Consider the following 21,506-nt stretch of genomic DNA (forward strand, 5'->3'; position numbering starts at 1 on the left):
GGTTGCAAATGTCTGTCCTATGTGTGACTCAAATCTGTTCCCTTTCCGGGCTCACCCTAAGTGAGGGGCACATCCTTGCATAGAACTTGAGTGGCTGGCACTTGAATAGGGAGAGGGTCGAGTTTATAGGTGCCCCCACGCAGTCTCTTTAATTAGCTCCGGGCCCTCTGTCGGTGGCCTCCCTGCTCAGCACCATCTCCCCCCTACCCCCACCGCCACACCAGGTCCTGTTTGAAGTTGGCAGACCCCCACCCGCTTCCTGCCGCCCCAGCTTGCTGAACCAACTACAGACCCTTGGGGCTCAGCTGGGAGGAATTTATTGGTGGAGAATTTCAATCATGGGTTCTTGGCTCAAACTTGTTGCTTCCCCCACCCCCAAAGTCTCCCCAGCAGTTTGATACTCATGGAACTGAGGCTCAAAGGAGGGACTTCTGACGATCTCAGAATTCCACCTGGGCAGGTCGGAGAGTTCACAGCCACTCGTCACTCGGAGGAAGGGAATGCAGAGGAGCAAGGATGCAGGTTCCTGAGACCATACGGAGGTACCGGAATTTGCTCACCTTCCAGAGCTGCTTAGAAACACCATCCCCACCTTCACTAGCATCCCCTCCCCAGCACTGTGGCAGGTGTCTGGATCTCTGAGGTGTGAGCTTCCCCCCTACCCAAAGTTGGTCTCGGGGCTGGGGGAAATGGGGGAATCCGAGTGGAGAGCCCAGAACGGCAGACCTGGACACCAAAGCCACAGAGATGTACCATTTTTCTGAAGCCGTGTGCCTTTGCCTCCCCAGAGGCCTTCCCTGGGCGGTTTCCAGACCAAGAAGCCCACGCCCTTCCCCGGGAGCCGAGCCAAGAAGGTCCTGGGACTGAGGGCCCCATGTGCCGCTCATTTTCCAACCCCTCTGGGAAGGGCTGCCTCCGCTCCATGCCTCGGAGAGATCTTTGCAATGATGGATAAGCCGTGGCCCCGACGGCCCTGGCCCTGGGGAGGAAAAAAAACATCTTTTGCAGTTTCGTGTAAAGCCTCCCACTTCTCGCTTAATAAGTGCTGAAAGAGGCACAAACAGAGGGACCCCGAGCTTGCCATGACTAACAAGATGACCACATCAGGCAGAGCCGAGCTGGGGGAGAGGACCGCGCCGGCCGGCCGCCCGGCTTCCCGGCGCGGAGGTGTCCGATTCCCCATTCCCTCCCGGGACGCTCCGCCAACAGTGCTTTGAAGCCGTGCCTAGGAGCCGGGAGCAGGGAGGCACGGAGCGGAGGGGGGAAAGGGCTGGTCCTCCCTCCCGCCTCCCGCAGGATGGGCACAGATCGCCCAAGATAAAGGAACCGCAGCCTCCTCCAACTTGTGCTGAGTCGCTCTTTTCAAAAGCCCTTTCAGATGGTTTCACTTCTCCGCGCGCGCTTTGTTGAAAGATGTAAAAATTTCAAACCACCACAGAGTAAACATTTCAAAACTCGCTCTTTGCAAAAATCAGTCACATTTTCCAAAAAAAAAAAAAAAAAAATCTTGAATTCCATCTCTCCACGCACCACCACTCCCCCCCCCTCCGTCTCCCCCGCCCCCCCAATCCCTTCTTCTGCGCTCTTTGGATTCGAGTGTTTTTCATTAATTTAGAAGCAGTCCAGGTAAAGCTGGTGTTTGCGAGCTGGTGTTTTACGGGCGGGAAGTAGCTTTGTTATTTAGGAGATGTTTTAGATAAGTCAATGTCTTGTCAAAATCAAGCAGGTTTTCTTTATTAGGGTGAAATCGTAATGAACTCATCTGCTTCTAATATTTATAAAGAGAAGAGAGGCCATTAATTCTACTGCTTGTGAATAAAACCATCTGTGATTTCTTTCCATTTGATGGGTTTTGGTTTTAATATACATTTTTCACAAATAAGCACAGAGATTTTTTGGTGAAAATGTCACATTCAGGATCTCATAAAGAAAGAATGCAAAGAGAGGAAAACGAAATGTTTTGTTAGCTAAGTAATTTCTCACCTTGCAGAGTGGGGAACATTTGAGCCAACTTTAGCACATTTGGGTGATGGACTCGCCCGTTCAACGCTAATGCAATCCATGACATGTTACAAGGCGAACCGCGTCCGTTTTGAAGTTTGTTTTCCTTCGGGAATTACACAGTTCATTTAACCTAATCTGTCCTGACACTTGAATTATAATATCATGAGCTTCTTCAGGGAAGTAAAACAGTAGTTGCCTGCTTAAAAGCAAAGCAGAAGTTAATAAAGTGGGCAAAATGTCAAGGAAAAGGAGCTAATCGAATCACAGTGTCATTCTCTAGAGAAAATACAGTCAAGTTGTATTTTTTTTCCAGTCGAAATCTTGGACGCCTAATGACACATTTCTGTCCAGGAAGAAATTTGAACTCTGAAACCAAACTTGATTAAACCCCAAACTGCAAGACCTTGCCCACTGGGGACCGCTCGGGGACTTTGACTTCTGGGTGTCAGAGCTTAATTAAAATATTCATCCAGCTGCTCTCCCCTTGCCAAGAGGACCCAGAGGAATTAAACCAATAAGCCTAATTCTATTAGTTCACCTGCCTGTGTACACAGAGATGCGGAAGACCATTTACAGGTTCAGAAAAAAATAAAAAGCACCAGAGCCACCCTGCACGCTCAGCATCAGTGAAGTGGCCCCCTAGACAGAGTTCCGTGTAATATTTAGGGGTCTCAGTTCCCGGCTCCAAACATACATGACAAGTTAAAAATTCTCTTTCAAGGAAACAAAAATGCCAAGTAAGACATTGTAAGGATTTGTGTGTTATGATTTATGTATCATCTATAATAACATCTAACATTCACTGAATTCCCTGTGCCGCTGGGCTGACCCTGTCCCTTTCACATCTCAAGGAAATCTTCAGTTCCCCTTTGTGAAGTAAACACTGTTATTACCCCCACTCGACAGATGAGGAAACTGAGGCTCCTCAGTGAGACAAGTAGCTTGAAGCCCAGAATTCCCAGACCACAGTCTGAGCACTTAACCTCTAATATAATGATGGCTTCCCTGACATTCTGATCTTTGTTTCAAATTTTAATGATTTTGTATTCACCCTACACACACACACGTACAAAATTAGGAAAGTAGAGAAGCTGTAAAGAGGAAAGTCAACCTCGGTCTCTCCCTTCCTCGGTCCCGCCCCCAAAGCAGTCTCTTTGGACCATTTCTAGTGTTTCCTTCCAGAGTCGAGGCTTATTCCAACAGTTATGCATATATTTCCCTTTCAAAAAAAAATATATATATATATATACAGAGCATACCAGTACACAATTCTGCAGCTTGCTTTTTTCCATTTTCTAATACATCTTGGAGAGTCCTCCATATTATCCCTTTTAAGACTGCCTGTTATAACACAGAGAACTATATTCAGTATCTTGTAATAGCCTATAGTGGACAAGAATCTGAAAAGAATACACACACACACACACACACACACACATATGTATAACAGAATTACTTTGCTGTACACCTGAAACTAACACAACATTGTAAATTAACTATACTTCAATAAAAAAAATTTTATTAAAAAAGTGCTCACCATTCTATTCGATAGAGGTGGTAGATGGATCCATATGAGATTATCAATATTCAACCATTTTTGACCAGCAGAAATGGTAGCTTAACGTGGTTCTGCCTAATATCATACTTTTTTTTTTTAAACCCAATCTCCAGTAATGGATGTGGAGGTGGTTTCCCCAACTTGGCACCTACAAGCAGTGCTGTGTTGAATATCCCTTCACACAATGGCAGGTACCATCTATAGGGCAGACTCCTAGAAGTGCTACTACCTGGGAAGAGGGGAAGTCAGGTCCCATCCCTTGACCCAAAGTCTTTAAAATGAAGTGGTCACCCTGGATAATTTCCGAAGCCCCTGTTATCACTACGTTTGTAATCCCACAGCCTAACTTGAGATGACCCCCCCACACACACACACACACACACAAAACCTCACAGCTCCAGCCTCAGGATCCCCCAGATCACTGTGAAAATAAATGTTTTCCACCAAACATGGACTCCCTCCCCACTGGCTGCATTTGTCAGCCAGGGAATGAGACATTTCCCCGTGATCAATACAAATGAAATAGAGATCCAGCCTGGGCAGCCGCAAGATGTGGTTTTTTAATAAGGAGACCTCCAGAGGATATTGCATTCCTATGACAACAGCCGGAAGACCTTGATTTTTAGTGTCAGAACCTGTTTAACGCGAAGGTCTGTGGCTGGGGCCTGGCCGAGCACTGGGTGGGTGGGTTGTCTGAGGCTGGAATCAGGCTGGTCCTCCAAGGCTGCGGCGGAGACCAGCCACCGCCCCTGCGGGCCACCTGTTCCCAAAGGCGGCTGCGTCTACCAGCTGGGCGGCCGTGGAGGTGGCGTGGCTGTCCAGCCAGAGGTAATCTACAGCCACGGACTGGGTTATTTACGGCTCGCCTGTGGTCCCCGACACCTGGGCGTCTCTTGGATGACGGCAGTTTGCCTTAAACAGGACCGGTACCTGAGCAGAGGTGGCAGCGAATGTGAGCAACTCTATTGACTGTCTTTTTCTTTTTATAAATTCACTGGTAACAGAGCAAGTCAGAGAGACGATATGAGTTGGTTGCTATTTGAAAAGACTTGAGAAGGAACAGCTACCAACTGTACAGGACAGAGTAGGATGTTCTAAAAACGCAATCCTTGCCCAAACAACCTAGATGCCTCTGAGGTTTCTCTCTCGATTCTCCAGCCTCTTTTAGAATTATCTGCTAATACAGACCAGGGCCAAGGACGACAGCAGAAACAGAACAGCTGGTGCTTAAGGGAGATGGGATCGGCGGTGCTTTATTCCAAGGATTTGATATTTTAAGTTATTGTTGTTGTTATGTGTGTGCAATAAATCATGTTTTAAAGTATCTGTTAATAGAGTGTTTTATTCTTTAAAAATAATAATTTTTTTTTTCTTTCAAGTGGATGGGTTGTTTCTTGAAGCTGAAACTCTCAGGTTTTATGAAGAGATGTGACAATCAGTAAGAATGTGTCAATAAATTTTTCCACTGGGAAAAAAATTTCCACCCAATTTTATCACCTAGAAAAGGAAAAATTAGAAGGAAAAGAATAAACGGAGCCTTAGCTAGTATGGCTTAAAATACTTGGTTTGAATTTACGTAAATGTATTTAGTCCTTTGGCTTTTTTAACCACTGAATTCGCGTTTAGGAATTTTAAATACCATGATGGGTGCTCTTGAGTTTCAAATGGCAACTCTCAAAGCAGCATCTGCCAAAGCTCTTGAAAACCAGGGCACAGTGGTCCCCCAAGGAGGGTCTTAGAGGATGATTACAACATTCCTTTGTGTGACACAATAACACCCCGCTCGTGGACACTCTCGGACCCTCTGCTGAAAGTAACCGGCTGGGCCGCGGCTTAAAACTAATCTTGTCCGCGGCTGCGGCTCCCGGCAAGAGGTCAGGAGGAGGCGAGTCTTTCAGAAAATGATCTCCGGCAAGATCTGAAGGGCTCCGGGAATATAACAAGTTGTAAAAGGGAGGGGGAACGGGGAGAGAGAGGGAGAAAAGAAAAGAATGAAAGGAAAATGAGATTTTTACAATTAAGTATACTCCTTTTTTTTTTTTCATTTAGTTAATTTCCAGCCGCTCACGTTTATTGCACATTAATTATGCATACAGCTTTTGTGCGACTTAAAAATGTGAAGACTGTGATCCTTATCCTTTTATGGAGGATCGGGCTGCCACGCTGGAGGCCCCACTGGAGAAGCTTCAGGTCAGACGGGGCAGGAGTTGCCGACAGCCAGCGGCCCAAACCAGTCAGTACCCTCCAATCCCCTGCCTGGCTTTCACAAAAGTGATTTCTACAGAGGGGCGGCGGTGGGATTGGGTGGGGGCGGTGTGACTCAGGGCCCCAGAGGGTCTGAATCAAGGGAAAGGATCCCAAGCAAGCCCTTGGCTTGACCAATATTTATGTTCAAAGCCACTGGCCAGGCCTGGGGCTAAAACAGAATGTCACAAACAAGAGGTGTTGGGGTCTATTTCCTTCTTCCAAGTACCCATCCCACACGCCAAAGGAAGCCGAGGAGGCAGCAGGCATAACCTGGTGGGAGACTGTCCCCCAGTCCCACCCAACCCCAACCTCCACGCTCCCACCAGTGGCCTCAGGAAGGTATTGGCAGATGGCCCTTGGCCAGAATGCTGTGTGAAACCAGACAGGGCCACAGCCTCTCCGTACCCTCCTATCAGGGACTGTGCAGAAAGCCCTCTGGATGCCAGCAGGCCCAGTGCGTCTCTGCCTGCCCCCATTTTGCCTCGGCAGGCCACAAACAGGAGACCACCAGAGCCCAAGCAGAGACGAGGATTCATCATTTGGTACACCCACTTGTGGGGAGGGGCCCAGGAGCCCCTTCACCAGCTGATCAGACCTAGGCCAAGAGCATAGATCCAGGAGCCCCAGGCCCCTACTTGAGGAGGGAGAGACCCTTGGGGACTGAAAGTTGCCACGTTGGGCCAGGACCCACAGGCTCTTCTCAGAGCAGGGCTCCCAGCGTCCTCAGAAGCTGCACTTCCCTCCCCAGCCTGAGGTCAGCTGTCTGGTCACCCCAAGGAGCCCACCCTGAGCCAGTGGGGCAGGGCCATCCCCCTACTTCCTGCACAGGTTCTGAGCAGACAACCTGGGGTCCCCAGCACAGGCCCACCCTGACCACTGGGTGGCTTGGGTAACAGGGCTTCCCTCTCTCAGATCCCAGATTCCTCATCTGAAAGTGGGGATCAGATGAGACACAGAGTCACCCTAGGGTCAGGTGGAATGGCCTCTAGAGCACCCAGCCCCGGGAGAGCACCCAGGAAATGGGGCACTCAGAGCAGCCCCAGGGTGAGAGTGAAGCCCCCATGTCACAGATGGGGAAGCTGAGGCTTTCGGGGAAGGAAGGCACCAGCCTCCCACCACAGTCTTGGTGGCAGGACCAGCTGCATGACACGCTCCAGGAGTCTTCCTCAGGGGTCCCCCTGCCCTCCGCTCACGAAGGACTGGAACCCCCACCCCTTCTCCAGGCACTGCATCGGAGGGGAGAAGAGAGAAAACACACACTCAGTCCCTCGCTCCCTCCCACGGACAGCTCTTGTGACGGGTTTGCCGAGGGGTGTCACACCCCACATGGGCTCTTGTCCCTGTTCCCTGCAAGTACAACCACACACCAGCCCCTCCAACCCCCAATGCTGGCCTGGGGAACAAAGGCGGTAGAAGCTGCCCAGAGGCCCACAAGCCTGACCGGGCAGTGAGCGGCTCCCACCACAGCCAGACCTCAGGAGGTCAAGGCCGGGTTCCAGGACAGGCGCCCACAGGCCACAGTGGCCCCCTGACCCGCTCTTGGGAGGAGAGCTTTGGGCCTGGACAGCCTCCTCTTCCTCTGTTGTTTTAATAACAACTGCTCTCTACTGGGATAAACTGGCAGCGATCCTTCCTGCCCTTCTCTCCCAGCATCGCCACCCAGTTCGGCAGGGACTCTGTGACAAACTTTAAAATGAAATTGTCATCATAAAGAAGTCAACTGCGTGTACTAATAAACAGCACGCTTAACATTTATTACTCTGCCTTCTGACAAACTAAAATGTGAAAACATGCCAAAATTTGGGTTTCATAAAACAATTTTTCATCAAGTTCTTTCCTCTGACAAAATGCCTCTGTTTCGTTCCTGGCTGGCGGGACTCACTTCAAACGCAGCAGCGTTTCCAGAAACGGGTCTCTGGTCTGACGCTCCCGAAGCCATCTCTGGCTTTTTGAGACTTTATCTGATTGACCACGTTCTGGGCTTTGCTAGCAAGCACCCGCGGGGGACAGGGGGCACCACGGTTCCGAAGCAGAACCTTACAAAGCCGCCAGTCACAGGCACCACAATCCCACCATTTTATTGTGGTAAAATACACAACATAATTTTTACCTAGCCATAATCCTAACCATTTTTAAGTGTGACAGTCAGTGGCATTAAATACCTTGACACGTCGTACAACCATCACCTCCATCCCTCTCCAAAACCCCTTTCAGCTTGCAAAACAGAAATTCTGTCCCTATTAAATAGCTCCCCACTTCCCCCTGCACCCCCCTCTCTACTCTTTGTGAATCTGGCTGCCCCAAGCACCTCACATAAATGACACGGTACAGTCCTCATCCCTTTGTGATTGGCTTAATCGCACTGAGCTAATGACCTCCAGGTTCCTTCCGCTCGTAGCCTGTGTCAGGATTTCCTTCCTCTTAAAGGCTGAATACTATTCCATCAGCTGCCACCCAAGCTCTCCTAACCTCACACAGGTACAGGTATATGATGCTCCCCCTCAGCTGGGGAGGGCAAAGGGCCTCACAGTGTCCGAGGAGGCACCACATGGCGCCATGATCCTAGCTCAGTGTCGACGGCCCCGAGGGAGCTGGAGATTTGGGGGTACCCCAGTCAGCCCGGGTCTTAAAGACTCAAATGGCTCCAGTCTGCCTACCAGGCAAACCCTGACTCTCCCCCCACGCCTCCCTGCTCTGGGCAAGGACGGAACCGGGAGAACAGAGCCCTCCCTGTACTCGGGGGCATAAGGGGCTACTTCAGGATAGGCTGTAGCCAGGAGTGAAGTCAATCAACAGGCACCTGGAAGGTAGTCACAGTGTACCCCCTGCTCTGCTCTCACAGAGCTCACGGGCTTTGTTACCAGAGTGCCACCCCTTCCTCCACCAGCTGCCCTGGATGGAGAATGAAACCAAGGGAAGCTTTTAAAATAATAACACTCTGCTGGGCTTTTTGCTTTTTTTCTGAGGTACCAGACCTTGTGTTTTAACTAATTGTCAAAAATTCCTCCCTCTCAAATTACGGCTAATTTTCTTCACATGGTAATGGTGTTATGGTTCCAGAGGAAAATGTCCTTATTCTTAGAAAAATCACCCTGAAGTATTTAGGCACACAGGATGGCACACAGAATTTAGTTTCAAACTTGTAACAAAAAATTACAGGTATATGTGTATACATTGGCTTCCCTAGTGGCTCAGATGGTAAAGAATCTGCCTGCAATGTGGGAGACCTGGGTTTGATCCCTGGGTTGGGAAGATCCCTTGGAGCAGGGCATGGCAACCCACTCCAGTATTCTTGCCTGGAGTATTCCATGGACAAAGGAGCCTAGCAGGAGGGCCTGGCCTGGTGGCCATGGAGGTCACAAAGAGTCAGACACGACTGAGCAACCAAGAACACAGCACATACATAAAGTATAGTAAAATGTTCATGTGTATTGAATCTAAGAAGTGAGCATATCGGCATTCCTTGGACTGCTCTCAATTTTTCTATATATTTATAATTTTTTAAAAGTCTATGTGTTTGAATATATTTGTAACAACAAAAAAACAACCTAATCAGAAAATGAGCAGAAGACCTAAATAGACATTTCTTTAAAGAAGACATACAGAGGGCCCACAAGCACATGAGCCATGCTCACCATCGCTAATTATCAGAGGAATGTAAATCAAAACTACAACAAGGTACCACCTCACACTGACCAGAATACCTATCATTTGAAAATCTACAAATAACAAATGCTGGAGAGGGTATGGAGAAAAGGGAACCCTAGTATGCGATGGGAGGGTAAATTAGTGTGGCTGCTATGGAACACAGTATGAAGATTCCTCAAAAAATTAAAAATAGAGTTGCCATGTGACCCAGTACTCCCACTCCTAGGCATATATCCAGACAAAAATATAATTCAAAGAGATACATGCACCCCAGTGTTCATTGCAGCACTATTTACAATAGCTAGGACATGCAAACAACCCAAATGTCCATCAGCAGATGAATGGATAAAGAAGATGAGGTGTATGTATACACACACACACACACACACACACACACACACACACACAATGGAATACTACTCAGCCAGCACAAAGAATGAAATGCCATTTGTAGCAACATGGATAGAACTACAGATTCTCATACTAAGTGAAATCAGACAGAGAAAGCCAAATACCATATGATATCACTTATATGTGGAATCTAAAATATGCCACAAATGAACATATCGAAGAAACAGAAACAGCCTCACAGACATAGAGAGCAGCTTGTCGTTGCCAAGGGAGGAGGGGTGGAGGAGGGCTAGACTGGGAGTGCGAGATTAACAGATGCAAACTATTATGTATGGGATAGAGAAACAAGGTCCTCCTGTAGAGCAGAGGGAACTATGTTCAATATCCTATGGCAAACCATGTATGTATATGCACAACTGCATCACTTTGCTGCACACCAGAAAATTAACATACAGTAAATCAACTATACTATCAATATAAATACAGCTATATTTACACAGTAAATCAATACATATTTTTTAAGTTGGGGAGAAGCCCTTTGCTCTCATCTTGCCCTTCCTTTTATCGTTCTGCATCCTCTTACCACAGATGTGACCCAGGGGTCCGAGAGGGCATGTCAGTGACTGGACATGGGAAGAAGAGCCTGCCCAAGGCTCAAGCAGGAGTACTCCATTCTCTGGCTCCTAATGGAGGCATCACATGGCTCAGCCCAAAAACCGCAGGTCCAGGTGGGGGCAGGAGGCATCAGGACCACCACTACTCCTGTATCCTTTAGGGACCCACTGGGACCCCAGGAGGGCTGTCACCCAACAGTGAGGGCTCTACCCCCAGCCCTTGCTCAGGAACCCTGGGGCATCTGTGATCTGCTGTGAATTATGTGGCCCAGAACCCATCGCTAATCAGAATCAGAACCACCTCCCCCCACTTCCCCGCATGAGGACAGGAATCACATCCATCTCCCTGGCCACTGTGCCCCCAGCACCAGCCCAGGGCCTGGCACAAAGCTGGGGCCTGGCAGGGTGAGTCAAGGCTTCCAACTGAGGTTCTCTCTTCACAAGTTAGATGAACCTTAAGGTCCTTCCTCGCAGACAGCTGACCATAGAGGTCAGAGGGACTTGGCACATCTGTCCCATCTTCCTGGCAGCAGCAGCAGCGGAGGGCAAGAAGTCAGTGGGCCCGAGGAGCCCTGATGGGAGAACCTCAAGGGCAGGTGGCTGGGATCCAAGCATGGGGAAGGCAGCAGGCCACCAGGCCAGGGACAGTTCTAACCCTGGAGTCTAGGTGAGCCTCTCCAGAGTCCCTTTGAAAGCAGGACCTCTCTCACGGGAAGGCTCTGGGAGGGGACAGTCTCTGGCCACTCACTGTCTGCCAGCCAGAAAGGGGGCTTCCCTCCCTGATGAGGAGGAAACCCCTGGAGAGGGTGCTTTCCTTTAACCAGAGATCAAAGACAAGTCCCCCTGGGCTGGGGGTCCTCTATCTCTCCTTCCCACTCCAGGGTGCCTGACTCTCAGCTCCCCACTTCCAGAGCCGCTGCCTGGGGCCACCTCTGGACACCTGTGGGGCAGGGGAGCAGGACCTCAGAGCTGGGGACTTGCTAACTTTATGGCTGTGGTCTTACTGAAAGCCCAGGCACAGGTAAGAAGAATCGAGGAAAAGGCTGTGCACCTGGAGAAGTGGTGCGTTGCGGGGGCCTGAGGACCAGCTCAGGCTCCCACCCTTCCAGCGAGGCCAGTGATTAAGAGCTGGGCAGTGGGGTGACAGGTCTGGTCCCACCCTGCCTCTGACTGGCAGGCCACCTAACTCGGAGCACACAGGATCATCCTCGTCAAACGCTTGGTTGGTCCCCGGAGGACTGAGCGCTCTGTAAGCAACCAGGGTTATCTTTGCCGGCACTGTTCTTACTGACTCGGGTTCACTCCCCACGCCAGCGTCCCCTGTGGCTGCTGAGGTTGGCTAAGATGCATCTTAGGTGAGTTTTTTTCACTGGGAGCCAGCGAACCTGGCGTGACGGGCACGTAGGTCTGAACATGGAGGCTAGGAAAGCCCCCTCCCTCGGCCACAGCCCGTGGCCTGGGCCAACACCCCCACTCCAGGGCCAGCCACCTCCCTGCCCTTCCCAGGAGGTGGGATGGCCTGCGTCCCCCGCAGACAGAGGCCAGAGACTTTGGCCTCCTCTGCCATGAAAGAGCGAAACCACCGCAGGGTTCAAAAGGAAAAGAGGAAAACCTGGTAACTCGACCCAGACGGTCCATCCGCTTTATCAAAGCTGAGTCCAGGGAGCAGCATTCCCACCAGGAGAGGCTGCGGCCTCATTAGGGACGATGAAAAAGCTTGGCCGCAACGCACATCCCAGGGACAATTAGGCCTTGTCTCCCTGCCTTCAAAGGCAATCTGTGTGTGTGTACATGCGCGTGCACCTCTTTTGCATTCGTTCTCTCTCCCCCTCCTTTCTGCCTACCCTCTCACCTCTCCCAGCACTAAGTGACTCGGAATGTCATTAAAGACCATCCTTGGCCCACTGAGTACCCACAGAGGTTCAAGACCCAAAAAGAATTCCCCCAAAGACCCTGCTTTCATGCAACTGGCCCTGATTCATGCAACTGGCCCTGAGACACTGCCCCCAGACACTCAGCTCAGCCAAAAGACAGGCGCAGTGTGATCATTTTCGAGCGTTACTCCTCCTGAATGCCAGTTTTCCCATCCGAGACACAGAATGCAAACTATTCCCCTAGAGCAACTCCTGCTCCGGTTTCCGGATGCCTCTCTTCTAGCAGCAACAGTCTGAGCCCCGGAGACTCTTCTCCAAATCCTGGCGAGCACCTCCCCACCCCTTCCCCTGGAATGTTCCTTACCCACTGGCAGGAATCCGAAGCCAGGACACTAACACATTCCTTCGCACACGGACACTGCCTTAGACCGAGAGGCATCCCGCTGTCAGGAAGCAAGGACTTGTTTTGGGATTGCCACCCTGAAACGGACCCAGGCCCCGAGCACGACCCAGGCCTGCCTGGTCCTGCCAAGGCCACCGCCCGCCGCCCAGGCCCTGGCACCGTGAAAGTTTCCTGTAACCGACAACGCCACTTGTGAGATGCCGATTCTGACATCAGGCAGTTATTTGAGGGGATCAGCGTGTTGCTTTTAGTGAGAAGGCAAATTCTAGATACTTGTTTTTGTCATAACACCAGAGGAAGCGGGCGCAATATTTGTGAAATTAGAAACAGCCGTAGGTCTCAGGCCCTCGCTGATGGCACCCAGGTATTAATCCATTAAGGGAATCAAAAGAGCTTAAATAAAAGTCTGAAGCCCGCAATATACATGTCCATGAACAAGCAGTAAAACTTCCTGAAAAGGTGATTTCAAAGCCATATTGCCCACGCTTGGCAAATTGCATATTTAATTATTTTGTCATTCCCTCTCGCTCCTCTAATCTTTGGGGAAAATGCCTTTGGACATATGAAACCAGTTAGGATAATTAAACTATGATGGAATTAGGTGTCGGCTGATTCCTCAGGAAGATGGCATACTCTAACCTGGTATGAGATGTGTACAGGCCCCAAAAGGCAGTAACGTTGCTAATGCCTGCCTTTCTATAGAAAGATCAAAGGTCTTTTGCCCCTTTCAAGATGTCTGTAGAATTTGTTTCCCAATTATCCCACATTTGCGCACTGGGACATCCTAGTTAACTCTTTGATAGCACCTCTAGAATTGGGGCATAATTGACATCAAGCCGCACCTCGTGGCTCCAGGCTTGGGGCCAAGATTCCCCTCTGAGGTCTATGATCCTAGAGGGAAGAGGAGGGATGGGAACTGGAAAGGGGGTGCTGGCTGAGGTTTGGGTCCCTTAGGTTTCAGCCAGCATCTTTGCTCAGGAAAGCAGGACTCACCCCATCGTTCAGATTTAGCGGATGGAGCATAGGTGAACTCCCCTGGGTCTCATTCTGATGTGAATTGGGACTTGGATTTTGTCTTTGCAAAATTTTGCCATCTTAAAAGCAGAGCCTGACTGCCTTTAAATACTGTTCTCAAAAGGAAATTCACTGAATACATTATTTTCCCGCGTTGGAATATTTTTCCTGGTCCGGGAAGATATTTTAAAAAAACAAAAAGAAAGAAAAAGCCATCAAATATTTGGGGGAAGTGAGAAAAATCCAAGATTTGATGTTTTAGTTACGGCATCTTGAAACTAAGTGTGACTAGGGTAGCACAAGGTAGAAAGTTAGATGTCAAAAAATATTAACAAAAATCTAATATAAAAGACTTTGTTTTCTCATGTGTGTCTTTTACTTGCTTTTTATCTGTTTCCTATTTTCAAGTTCTGTTGATCTTTCTTGACTCTGCAAATATTTTTTCCTGATTGCCTAGTTCAGATAATGTCTTTAACATCTATGTGTTAGCTTAAGAAAGAGAGAGAATGGGAAAGAAAAAGATCTAAGTCTCTTTATATGCAAAGGCAGCAGCCCTTTTGGAAAAGGACCTCAACAATTTGAAAAATGAAACATCATTGATCCCAAGAATTGTATTTCAAGAGCTGCTCTGAGAACTTTTGCAGGTATTTTGTTTTTTTCTTTCATTTTACATCTTAAAAAAAAAAAAAATCCACCTGTGTTCCAGCAAGTTTTAAATCGAGGAGATGAGCGTCCAGAAACATCAGAAGGAAAAGTTCGCAGGGTACCATCGGCTGTTTTCCATATTCGTCAAGAGAAACTAGAGACCACAGGAACGGTCCGCCCGGCACTGCCATACCCTCCACTAGCGACAAACTCAGGACCGCCCCGTTTCCCAATAAATAATTCCCCTTGAGAGGGAGCCCTCCAAGCCTCCTCCAGAAGCAAATACCGGAAGAAAAATATCACAAGAAAATGCATTTGCTGTTCTTCGCAACAGTAAAGGAATAATTATGGCTTCTGGCGTCTCCAAATGGTAAGACCGGTGCCTCCAGCCCAGGGCCCTGCTGACAGAGAAGAGCCTAGAAGATTCTCCCCAGAAGGGAACAGCAGCCCCAACTGGGGAAGGGGGCCTTGGGTAGAATTGCCAGATTTTAACAAATAAAATACAGGATGCAGGATTTAATTGGAATTTCAGGTAAATAAGGAATAGCTTTTTTTCAGTATAAGTGTGTCCCAAATATTGTACTGGACAAACTTACACTGGAAAATTATCCCCTGTTATCTGAAATTCCAGTCGGATGGAGAGTCCTATATTTAATCCCACAACCCCGGCCCAGGGCTCTAGAAGGGGTCGAGGAACCTGAGCAGGGACATCCTAGTTTTCCGCCCAGAAGCAGAACCAAAGCCATCAAGAAAACAGTGCTTTGCATTGGGCTAGAACAAGGCTTGGCCTCCATCGTGTGGCTGTGACCCCAGAGACCTGTCCCATCCTCTCGCTGCACCCAGGTTTCCGTATCGTGGGTTGCAGGTTGGGGTGAGGTTTGCAGGAAGGAAGGAAGCTGACTGGCTCAGCTCAGCCCTGAGCGTGGCTTTCCAGGGTCTCTCCTGTCCCCAGCTCTCCAGGGTCAGTGGCCCTGGTCCAAGGGAGGAAGCGCCAGGCTGGGTCACCCTGTGAGCAGACAGAGCCTGTGCTTAGGGCACCAGCTGAACACAAGACACCTAGAGGTTTCAGCCGAATTGTTTTAAAACACCAAAGTGTTCATTGTGGGAAGAACTGGGACATTACAGGCCTTCCTAACCCTTACTGAACAGTTTTGTACTTTGACAGTTTATTTTCATGAGCTACGGTTTAGGGTGGGGGGGGGGGCATCATGATGTTTGGGGGGGGTGCCTTTGGCGGCTAAAGGTTTCACCTTCTGAGACCGGCTGTCCTCAGCCTGGGTGGGCTGAGACATGGGATGCCCCAGAACCCTGACTGTTCAGCAAGCTTGGAGGGGCAGCTTCAGGGGCTCCTACTTAAAGCTTGAGAGCCCAGACGCTGGGCCTGCTGGAAGAGTGGAGCGTCAGATCCACAGGCAGGGCTGGGAGAGGGTGATGGGTTCATTCAAACGTGTCATGGAGGAGGAGAGTCCTTGGGGCTAACTTTCCAAGTTCTCTCTGGCCCCCACGAGCTGTTTGGAGCTGCTGTCCTGTTCCTTACAGCTCCTCAGAGCCTGACCACCCCCTTCAGCCAGTTCTTCCTCCTATCCCCCCTAATTCTCTCCTGCTGTAGAAGCCCTATCTGGCTCTGCTGGGCCTCCAGGGAGACAGAGAACAGCTGGTCAGCATCTGGTGCTCGCCATTAACCGGGGCCCCTGCCCCCTGGGCCTTCCGCTCCCCGGGAGGAATAATCCCGCTTCCTCTAACCTTTCGGCTAGGTCCCGTGCTCCGGGCCTTTCATCATGTCCATCGTGGCCTCTGAAGCCACTCCAGGCTCCCTGGCCCTCCTATGGCTTCTGCTGGGCCGGGCCAGGCGAACCGGCAGGGGTCGGGGCAGGGGGTGAACAACCCGCTCTCTTTTCGGCACAGAGAGAGGTGGGGGTGGGGGCAGCCACGTCCAGGGAAAGGAGGCGGAGGTCAGAGCCCTGCCAGGTTCCCGGCTGCCAGGTGAGTCTCGGCTTGTCTGGAAACAGGGGGAGCCTACGCTTCCCTTTAAGGTTTGACGGGAGGGTGCCTGCAGGTGATCTTGGTAGGATTCTCTGCTTTTAGTCCCAAACGCTCTGGTCCATTGGGCGACTTCAGGTCAGTAAGCTCATTGCTTAAACCTGAGCTTCCTCGCATACAAAGGGGTAGTTAAGGCCCCAGAGATAAACTCACCCCTGACTCACCTCTGCACGCTTGGCCCTGGCCCATAGTGACAGCTCAGAACCTGTATTATCACGGGTACTGTGCCCAGTGGTGGGATCGTCATCAGTGTCTTCCCAGACCAGAAAAGTGCCCATCCCAAGGCTCAGCTGGCTCAGGCCCAGCTCTACTTCCCCGGTCCCCTGGCTGAAAAGGAGGGACCTACGAGCACAGCTGAATTCAATGTTTCTCCTCGGGGCTTGCAGAAAGAGGAGGGCTATCTCCTCTTTCCAGAAGCTTCTGTGACCCCAGCATGGTGCCTCAGCTGAATCTCACATTCCCTCTCCCTGGCATGGGTGGCTTCCCTGAGCCGGGCCAACATGCCCCAAGCCATATGGACAGACCTGGGGGCATGTCCCTACCACACCATCATGGAAGCATCCCAGAAATGCCAGTGGTTAAGCGTCCAGAAGCAACGTGTACTCTCTGACTTGGAGACCAGTGCGTCACCCCGCCTTGGGTCCTCCGAGGCACCTTGTCCTGAAAGGGGCTGCAGATCTATCAGATCCCCCATCTGCCTGCCCCCTCCCCCAGCCCTCTGTGATCCCCCCAGGAGTATAGACTCCTATGTGACCTTCCAGACTCACGTCGAAGTTAAGAAAGAGCCACTGGCCGCATCGCCAGCTGCCTCAGCCACAGGGCCTCATATCTGCCCATAAGCCAGCACACACCTCGCGATTAATTTGGTGATCATGACTTGGAAAGAACCCCGGAGACCAGAGACATATTTATTAAATGCAAACTTCTAATTATTTCTTGGAACGCTGATGAAAACTACTCCTTAAGTAATCTTTTTTTTCTTGGCTAGTGACGGAGCTGCCATGTAGTTTTCTAGCAATTATTTTTAACATCCCCAAAATTGCCCTGAAGATATGCGAAACACACTTCCTACGAATCGCACTTGAGAGAGGCGAGCAGCTCTTTTCTCTCCATTTGTTATTAAGAAAATGGGAAGTCAAATTTATTGATAAACACACTTCCACGGCAGATCCTAATGGGGGCAACTGCCCCCACAGCGAACAAGAAATCAACCAGAGAATGCGTCTTTGTGTGTCTGCCATGACTGCCAAAGGACACGGGTTTCCGGAGTGGAGTCCTCCCCAGGGTCAAGGGGCACCAGGCTCTGGGAGCGGCTCGGATGGAGTCCAGGGCCATGGGAACTTACCTGCCGGCGTCCGAGGGGCAGGGCGAACTCAGGAGCTGGCGGTGCCAGGGCCGGCCCAGGAGGTACGGCTGTATGGAGGCTCTCTGTGGACAGGTGCATGGGCCCATCTCTCTCCCAGGCTACCTGCGGTTTAGTGGACGTTTATTAGAAGTCCACGCAATCTCATGAAGCACCTGCAGGCCATAAAACCTCACATGTGTGAGGCCTTGAGGAAATTAACGGCTCCTCCCTGGGGGTGCATATTTTGTGAAGATGTTTATTACAGATGAAGTGCTCCTGGGGTGGAACATTAACAAGTTGTAGAGTGATAAAAGGATTTTTATCCTTTTTCAGTGACAGAGGTAGGAAGAAGGCTTTAACGGAATCTATAAAAGACCCACTTCCTAATGAATTTTCTTAACTCTTTATTAATAGGGTCGGCTGAGTGGAGTCAGGGTCTTTGGACTGTTGGACCACTGGATGAGGGGGGTGGGGCCGAACGGGGACCACGGGGCCTGGATGCTGGACAGAGGATGCCCAGGATGGATGCGGGTTGGAATTCCAGGCACAGAAGGCCATCCGAGCCCGGGCGCATGGGGAAAGCTTTCTGCCCCAGGAAACTCATTTGGAGGCCCCTCCAGGTGATGGGGTGAATCGGGCCAAAAAGCAGGTTCTAAGCCCCTCCTTTTAACCCCCTGTTCCCCACTCCGGCCTGCAGACCATTACCGAGATGAAAGCCCAGAGAATGCCTTTGGACCACGACTGCGGGATCTAATTGAATTATATGAACGCAGTTAAACGCCTGCTTCAGAGAGGCAGGGCTTGCTTTCAAGACTGGATGCTTCAGGAGTTAATGGGCTATTTGAACAATATAGGCCGAGAGCCGAACACAGGTGGGCTGTGTTAATAACTTTATTTAGACCCGCTTTTTTTTTTTCCCCTTTGAGGCGCACAAGCCTTCCATTAATGCATTCATTAGAGTTTATGGCCAGGCTCTGGTTTTCTCCTAATGACACTGTCCAGACCCGGCTCCCCGGCTAATTGAGGCCAGCTGCCCGGCTGCCCCGCCCCGGCCTCAGGACCCAGTGTCACCAGGATTAGCCACTGGGGCTGAAGCTGGACTTGGCCTGAGCCAGGCTGGGGATGATAGCCGTTCAGGAAGGGAAACCTGCTACTCTCCCCAGCCCACAACCACTGTAGCTGTGGGGGAGGAGGGGTCAAGGGAACCTGTGTGTCTGGACACCCTCCAGCCCCACCCAGGCACAGCGAAGGAGCCCAGGTGGGTGGGCTCCCATCCCCACGTCTCCTCATCATGGCCTGTGCCACCTCCACCCCTGTCCACTCCCGGGCCTCCTCCCCACCGCAGTCACACTGACGATCCCTGAGACCAACCTGAGGCCGTCGGGCCCTCTGAGCAACCTGCTGTGGCTCCCCACAGCCCTCCGAGGAAAGTTTAGAAGATATGTCTGCATTCACAACCTTCTTGTTGCCTTAGGTCTCATCTCTCATCCCTCCTCCACTGTGCGGACCGTCAGCCAGGAATGCCTCCCTCTATCTCCCATGGACACCCCTCCATCCTGAGTCCTCAATCCTGCTGGAGTCAATTTAAATGCAACCTCCTCCAGGTAGCCTTCCTTTGCAGAAAAGAATCCCATGAATGCATATAGGTCTTGTCATTGCCCACCTCCCCCCCTACTAGAGTATGAACACCCTGAGAGGATATATGTTCATTATTTTTACTAAAGTAACTACAACACACTAGTGGGTCCCACTTGTCAAGCATTTGCTTTATGCCAGGTGCTTTACAAGCTTTAACTCATGAAATCTCCATAGCACCCCGGGAGATACATTTTATTGGCCCCATTTTACAGATGAGGAAACTGAGGCTCAAGGGCAGGAAGTTACTTGCTCAAGGATACTCAGTTCTCCCATTCACCAGCTGGGTGACCTCACTTCACCTCCCCAATGACAGCAGCTATGTCATGGGATTGTAGCAGCCGTGTACTGAAATTGGTTCAGACAAGCTCCCAAGAACTGCTTGTTAAATTTTCAAGAATTAACTTTGTGGGCTGGTCATTAAAAACAGCCTTTGTTAAAAATTAAATTAGGTAAACTTACAATTAAATATTGTGATATTGAAATAAATGCTCCAAATCTGTCAGTTCCTATAAAATTACATTTTACTATCATCAATGCCCTGAAGGTGGTCCGGGTCTGTTGTATCTGTGGTGGAAATCCCACATAGGGGTGTGTTATTGCCTGTCTCTTCCAGTTCCACATCCCATGACATCATGGGTCACTTGAAATCAACCACAGTTGGAGTATTTACACCAGGGAAATTGGCAAACTCTACAAATCAGGGTGTGTATGCTTTTTCTCTGGAGAACTGGTGGCGAGACCTGTATCAGCACACCACTGGATTATAGGGAAGAGTCAACAATAAAGAGCACAGTGCCTACTACCTACTAAGTGCTTAATTAAAGTTCGCTTAGATGAAGACTGGGCATCCCAGGTGGCTCAGCAGTAAAGAATCCTCCTGCAGTGCAGGAGACACAGGTTCAGTCCCTGGGTTGGGTAGATCCCCTGGAAAGGAAATGGCAACCCACTCCAGTATTTTTGCCTGGTGAGGCCCAGGATCAGAGGAGCCTGGCCAGCTACAGTTCAGGGGGTCACATGAGTCGGGCACAACTTAGCGACTAAGCCACCACCTCAGTGAAGATCATGAGTGGCGATGACAATGAGGATGTCATGCTCCCCGGGCTCCAAGCCCAAAACTGTCCAGGGCAGGATGCTCTCCTGAGCTTTAGATCCCCCGGCCCCAATTTCCCAGATACCCCCGACTAAGATGCCCGAGAGCCCCTTGGACTTGACACCCCCAGAACAGAATCATTCCTCTGGGATTCCCCAGCTCAGTGAATGGCATTTCACCCCTCAGTGGCCAGACCAGCAGCCTGACCATCAGACTTGGCTCCTCCCTGACTCCCTCCCCTACAACCAACCCTTCACCACTACCCCTTACCTGCACTGGGGTAACTTGACCACACTGACTGCCAGTCTCACTCCTTCCAGGACATGCCCATCCCAACCAGCAACCTGACTATCCATCAGCATAAATTCAACCACTCATCTTGCCCGGCTGACTGACTCCAGGAAAAGATCCAAGCTCCTTGCCATCATCCAAGGCATCCCCCACCCCCAGCCTGCTGGTGGAGTCTACTGGTTCTAAGCCTCATCTCCTGCCTCCCTCCTCAAGTTTGCTCTGTTCCCAGCAATGCCAAACTGTTTGAAGTTATTGAACATATGCTTCTAGATGGTGTTCTAGTACTAGGACCACAAGAGTGAACAAAGTCCCTATTCTCTTGAAACTCCCATTCTCACTGGCAAAAAAAAAAGGTTAAAAATCATACATATATATCATATCACACATTATGATATATACATAAATATATATGTATACATATACATGTGTATGTGCATGTGTATAAAATCAGGTGACTTTATAAGCTCAGAAGAAAATAAAGCCAGGTAAAGACAGAGAGTAACTGAGAGTTTATACAGGGGTCAAGGACAGCCTCACCAGTTGGTGACATTTGGGCAGAGACTGGGGGGAGAATGAAGGTGGGAATCTCCAGGCACTGGAAGCAGGCAGTGCAGAGGCCTGAGCCAGCAATGTTTGGGCTCTCCAAGAAACAGCAGTGGTTGGAATAGAGTGATCAGGTAAATTCAGAGAATCACTGAGGCCAGATACATCAGGTCTTGCTTGTGTCAAGGACTTTGGGATTTA

At 50.1% G+C, this 21,506-nt stretch overlaps 1 long non-coding RNA gene across 2 annotated transcripts; it reads left to right on the forward strand.

Annotated features, from left to right (window-relative positions):
* The first annotated feature begins 17,884 nt into the window (after positions 1 to 17,884).
* LOC123328650 lies at positions 17,885 to 21,094 on the forward strand. Of its 2 annotated transcripts, XR_006543622.1 has the most exons (5): positions 17,885 to 18,084; positions 18,441 to 18,615; positions 19,218 to 19,347; positions 19,995 to 20,083; positions 20,792 to 21,094. It is a non-coding gene; the product is annotated as an uncharacterized LOC123328650 (long non-coding RNA). The 2 variants fall into 2 exon arrangements; XR_006543621.1 differs by lacking the exon at positions 19,995 to 20,083 and having other exon boundaries at positions 17,901 to 18,084.
* The last annotated feature ends 412 nt before the right edge of the window (positions 21,095 to 21,506 follow it).

The sequence above is a fragment of the Bubalus bubalis genome, chromosome 12, assembly GCF_019923935.1.
Source record: "Bubalus bubalis isolate 160015118507 breed Murrah chromosome 12, NDDB_SH_1, whole genome shotgun sequence".
Classification (NCBI taxonomy): Eukaryota; Metazoa; Chordata; class Mammalia; order Artiodactyla; family Bovidae; genus Bubalus; species Bubalus bubalis.